Genomic DNA, 6207 nt, shown 5'->3' on the forward strand with positions numbered 1-6207 from the left:
CAGAACTTAGTAATGTGTTGAAGTAGAGGGAAGTATTGAGGATGCCACCATTATTTAAACCATCATGTTTGTGATTATTCAAGTGACATACCCATTGGAATTGTGGTCACTCCACAGTATAATACTCACAAAATGGAAGAAACAGATAAATACAAAGTCAATCTTTTTTCCACCAAAATAATTAGGGTAACAAATTGGAACACACTGATTTCCTTAATTCAATAGGTGAATCCATCATCATAAATAAATCAATGTTTTAAATATCATCCCCCAGACAAAGTAGCAAAAGTACCTACTATTTATGAAGCGCATAGCTCTTTCAAAGAAGTCAACTTTACTCAAATTGTTCCAAACTGTTCATAAAATGTTTCAAGGAGAAATCATAAAATTCTCAAGACTGCAAAACTAGATAAGGACCCTTCTTTTCTCTAGACAAGGAAGCAAGTACAGAAGGATTCTCCAGGCAAGAACACTGGAGTGGGTTGCCATTTCCTTCTCCAATGCATGAAAGTGAAGAGTGAAAGTGAAGTCGCTCAGTCGTGTCCGACACTCAGCGACCCAATGGACTGCAGCCTTCCAGGCTCCTCCGTCCATAGGATTTTCCAGGCAAGAGTACTGAAGTAGGGTGCCATTGCCTTCTCCAAAGTACGGAAGAGAGGGATGTAAATATATGATTGCCATAGAAACCTTTTCTGAGTAGGGCAGACTGATTTGGAGAAAAAGAATTAATTCTTGTTGGGTGTTTGTTTAATTTTTTAACTTTGTGTGTGTGTGTTTAAATTTTTTTCACTTTATCTAACAATGATCCTATGGAGTAGAGATTATTACCATCTCTATTCTACACTCAGGATTTGATAACAGTGGCAAAATGTCAAATAACTACTAACAAATGAAAACTTTTTTGCCTCATCTCTTTCTCTTTATTATTATTTTTTAATTTCTATTTTTACTTTATTTTACTTTACAATACTGTATTGGTTTTGCCATACATTGACATGAATCCGCCACAGGTGTACATGAGTTCCCAATCCTGAACCCCTCTCCCACCCCCCACCCCACACCCCATATCATCTCTCTGGATCATCCCCGTGCACCAGCCCCAAGCATCCTGTATCCTGTATTGAACATAGACTGGCAATTCGTTTCTTACATGATAGTATACATGTTTCAGTGCCATTCTCCCAAATCATCCCACCCTCTCCCTCTCCCACAGAGTCTAAAAGTCCGTTCTATACATCTGTGTCTCTTTTGCTGTCTCGCATACAGGGTTATCATTACCATCTTTCTAAATTCCATATATATGTGTTAGTATACTGTATTGGTGTTTTTCTTTCTGGCTTACTTCACTCTGTATAATCAGGGAAATCAGAATTGAAAGAGACACATGTACCCCAGTGTTCACTGCAGCAGTGTTTATAATAGCCAGGACATGGAAACAACCTAGATGTCCATCAGCAGATGAATGGATAAGAAAGCTGTGGTACATATACACAATGGAGTATTACTCAGCCATGAAAAAGAATACATTTGAATCAGTTCTAATGAGATGGATGAAACTGGAGCCGATTATACAGAGTGAAGTAAGCCAGAAAGAAAATCACCTTTTTCATTTAAGAATATTCCAATAAATTAAAGAGTCAAGTTTTTTTTTTTAACTTTATTTTACTTTACAATACTGTATTGGTTTTGCCATACATTGACATGAATCCACCACGGGTGTACATGCGTTCCCAAACATGAATCTCCCTCCCACCTCCCTCCCCATAACATCCCTCTGGGTCATCCCCGTGCACCAGCCCCAAGCATGCTGTATCCTGCATCGAAAGAGTCAAGTTTTAAAAGAAAGCTATCAAACAGTCCATCAAAATGGGTAAATATTTACCAGCTCATAGGATATAGATTTTATAAACATGAAAAAATGGAACATAAAGCAAAAATATTAACAAATTTGCCTACAGATATGTATTTAAAATCTCCATATAAAAATATCACCAGCAAAATTTAAGACACAAATGACAGAGGGTAAAAATATCTGTAGCCACTATAACATAAAGTCAATACCTTTCCACAATGCGGAGGTTGCTGTGGTGTCAGACTACTTCAATTTGAATTCTGGCTCTGCCTTTTACTTGCTGTGTGACCTGTGGCAAGTTGTTAAATGTCTCTGTTCCTATTTTCCTCATCCGTATAATGGGAATAAGAATATCTACTTATTTATGAGCCCTAAAAATGCTCATGACCTTTGACACAGTCATAGGTGACTTCTAGGAATCTAGTCTAAGGAACCTATTAGATAAACAAATTAAAATGTGAAAAGAGCCTATACTCTCAACAACAGATTAGATTGTGGTACTTCCATACATAAGAATAGTACATTGCTGCTAAAAATCATATTTAATATCATGATATGTGGAGATGGTCAAAATATAGTTAGTCAAAGAAGTGGTATGCAAATCAATTGGATCCCATGCATGTGTGTGCAGGTTGGCTATGTGTCCAAAACATTCCAGAATAAAATGCACCATAATATTACCTATGGTTATGTCTGAGTGATAAAATCATGAGTAGTTTTTCTTCCATCTTCACACTTTATTAACACATTATATCCAATGAGTGTGTATTTTTTAATTAATTTTTTATTTTGCCATGCCAGGAGGCTTGTGGGATCTTAGTTCCCTGGCCAGGAATTGAACCCAGGGTCATGGCAGTGAAAGTGCCAAGTCCTAGCCACTAGACTGCCAGGGAATTCCCTGTATTGTTTAACAAGGAAAGAAAAGTGAAATGCATTTTGGCTTGGTTCTAGCATATTTGAAAATTTAAGAGAAATTCCAGGAACCCAGAAAATGAGAATCCATATATAAAGTTTCCCTCCTCTAGTGACATGATCATCAGAGGTTATGGAGGGAACCTTGGCATTGACTCCTTGGTGATCACAACTTCTTTGCAGTCAGGAATGTAAAACACAGGGGCCATCCCAATACTACCCTGTCATATAGCAATCTTCTTACCTTCTTCTCACTTCTCCCTTCTGCACTCTCATGCGTTTTCCACCATGTTGGAGAGGAGGGTACAGCCTTTTCCCCATCCATCTAGGAGAGCTCTGAACTCAGAGGCTGAGAAGTTTATTCATGCCTTTGTGGTGAGAGGATTAAATGTGCTCTTCATTCCGCCTTTGGGCTGGTGCCTGGGCCTGGAGTCTTAGCCAGAATGGTGGTAGTCTTCTGTGTGCTATATACATTTCCAGTCCTCATATTTGGAATGTTGTCCCTTACGGTACAAAGACCGTATGTTCCTATAGATTCTCTCAGCAAAAAGGTTGCCATTTGGCTACTTGGTAAGGACTCACACTCTATTTTCAGTATTAACTAAATATTTCCCTACCCCAGGGAGCCTTCTAGAAGAGGTGAGGCCTGTGACCAGATTGGGACTAGTGGGATGAGAGTGAGGCATCCAGTGCCTCTTTGAACTGTCCATCCTGTGTGCTCGATTACTGAACCCTAGTCTCCACCCTGAAGCATGAGGCTAACATTTATCCCTAATAAAATACCCAAGGTCTTCAAGATATTAATAGAAAATCATTGCTATAAGAAAGTTTTTAATTTCTTTAAATCTTGGTCCATGAAACATATTAGGGCAGAAGTTGAAAGCATTCATTCAAAAAGATTTCCCTGGAGGTCTGCTGGTTAAGATGCTACACGCCCATTGCAGCGTGCATGGGTTCGATCCCTGGTCAGGTAACTAAGATCCCACATGTAATGTGGCACGGCCAAAAAACTAAAACAACAACCAAAACAATTTGACATGCCTTGTATGAGGTTCTAGGGGCCCAGAGATTGACAGGATTGAGAAGGGGTGGGTGTACACAGGGTCATTACAATGTGTTCACAAGGCCATATGTTTTGTTAAATTTGCAAAAGTAAGATTTTTCATGACAGCTGGTTAAGCCTACTGCTCTTTTCTCCTCTGCCTTTCTTGCCACCCCCATTTCCCCTTGTGTCAGGTGGCATTGGAGTGGCCTCACACATTTTGGGGAGTGAACTAGAGGAAGTTGACTTAGGATAGATCAATTTTGAGTTTAGTAAGATATATTTATGGGATTTGCAGTTACTTCCATGACGAGTTACATTATCCCTAAGCATCTCGCTGTAGGAATGACTTGTGGAACCTTTGTACCATCCACTAGGTTGACTCACCTGGAGCCATGACATAATGGTACAGAAGTCATGCTGTCTAGGCACACATCCTATAGCAGCTAGTACCAAAAGTGGGCAGTAGTGTAAAACAATCGGGGCTATAGTGCACCAAGTCAGAAGCTTAGTCTTTGGAAAATTCTTTCAAATCTTACATACAGATTTAAAGAGAGCAAGAGAGATTTTCCTAAATTTGACAATAGAAACAATGCATGGTTAGATGAACTACCAACAAAGAGTTGTGAAGCTGGAAGGGAAAAAAAGGATTTTAAACTAAAAATGATATGAAACAAATTCCAACCAATAATGATAGAGGAAAGAAAAATGATCTTCCAAGTCTCTCCACAGAGAATACTATAAAATTGTCATATGTGCAAATGATTAAAGAATATGTCAGACAGTTGCTTAATAAAAATATTGTGCTACTTTTCTGGATTTTATGATGTCTGTGGTATTTGTCAGCCTTCCAAATTTGTGATTTCTGTGATTTATTTTCCCTTTCTAAATAAACATTGGATTTTGTACTGAATTTTGAATTTGTGATTCAGGTGGCTTTTCTTAAAGAGAGTCACACAAATTTGGTAAGCTTCAGGCCTTCCAAATCTAGACCTGCTTCTGGTAGGAGATGAAAGATCACAGAGATTTGTCGGTATATTCATGATTTGTGTAAGTCCTCCACAAAACATTTTTAATAATAAAAAGTGAGTTATGCATTAAATTCCTGTCTTGTCTCAGTTACCCACACCTGGGGAAAGGCTTGCTTGGTGCACCCACCAAGCAGAGTTGGGCTGCCTGGCCTGAAAACCGTGCAGCAAGGAGCAAATTGTCACCCCTGTGGGGAGCCGCAACTTGCCTATCACTCAGAGCATTGTTTGTCAATTACACACAGAAAAATTTTCACCACCCCCCACACTTCTTCTTGCATGTGGACTCAAAGAAAAAATATTTACTGACCATGCAAGACTCTGGGTCACCTTGGAATCAAGCCAGGCAAGAGGGTCAGAAGAGATGGGGTAGCTGTGTGGTAGGAGTACCAAAGAGGAGAGGTGAAATCTAGAGAAAAGAAAAGCGAAAGTGAAGTCGCTCGGTCATATCTGACTCTCTGCGACGCCATGGACTGTAACCTACCAGGCTCCTGTGTCCATGGAATTTTCCAGACAAGAGTACTGGAGTGGGTTGCCATTTCCTTCTCCAGGGGATCTTTCTGACCCAGGGATCAAACCCGGGTCTCCCGCATTGCAGGCAGACGCTTTAGCATCTGAGCTACCAGGGAAGCCTGAAATCTAGATAGCTCTGCTCAGTTCAGTTCAGTTCAGTCTCTCAGTCGTGTCCGACTCTTTGCGACCCCATGAATCGCAGCATGCCAGGCCTCCCTGTCCATCACCAACTCCCGGAGTTCACTCAGACTCACGTCCATCGAGTCCGTGATGCCATCCAGCCATCTCATCCTCGGTCATCCCTTTCTCCTCCTGCCCCCAATCCCTCCCAGCATCAGAGTCTTTTCCAATAAGTCAACTCTTCGCATGAGGTGGCCAAAGTCCTGGAGCTTCAGCTTCAGCAGCATTCCTTAAAAAGCCTCTTGATGAAAGTGAAAGAGGAGAGCGAAAAAGTTGGCTTAAACCTCAACATTCAGAAAACGAAGATCATGGCATCCGGTCCCATCACTTCATGGGAAATAGATGGGGAAACAGTAGAAACAGTGTCAGACTTTATTTTTTTGGGCTCCAAAATCACTGCAGGTGGTGACTGCAGCCATGAAATTAAAAGACGCTTACTCCTTGGAAGGAAAGTTCTGAGCAACCTAGATAGTATATTCAAAAGCAGAGACATTACTTTGCTGACTAAGGTCTGTCTAGTCAAGGCTATGGTTTTTCCTGTAGTCATGTATGGATGTGAGAGTTGGACTGTGAAGAAGGCTGAGTGCTGAAGAACTGATGCGTTTGAACTGTGGTGTTGGAGAAGACTCTTAAGAGTCCCTTGGACTGCAAGGAGATCCAACCAGTCCATTCTGAAGGAG

At 40.6% G+C, this 6207-nt stretch overlaps 1 non-coding gene across 1 annotated transcript; it reads right to left on the reverse strand.

The window, feature by feature from the left end:
* Nucleotides 1-2672: 2672 nt before the first annotated feature.
* Nucleotides 2673-2745, reverse strand: TRNAE-UUC (transfer RNA glutamic acid (anticodon UUC)). The gene has a single exon. It is a non-coding gene; the product is annotated as a tRNA-Glu (tRNA).
* Between the last annotated feature and the right edge of the window lie 3462 nt (nt 2746-6207).

Source organism: Budorcas taxicolor, chromosome X, assembly GCF_023091745.1.
Source record: "Budorcas taxicolor isolate Tak-1 chromosome X, Takin1.1, whole genome shotgun sequence".
NCBI classification, from domain to species: domain Eukaryota; kingdom Metazoa; phylum Chordata; class Mammalia; order Artiodactyla; family Bovidae; genus Budorcas; species Budorcas taxicolor.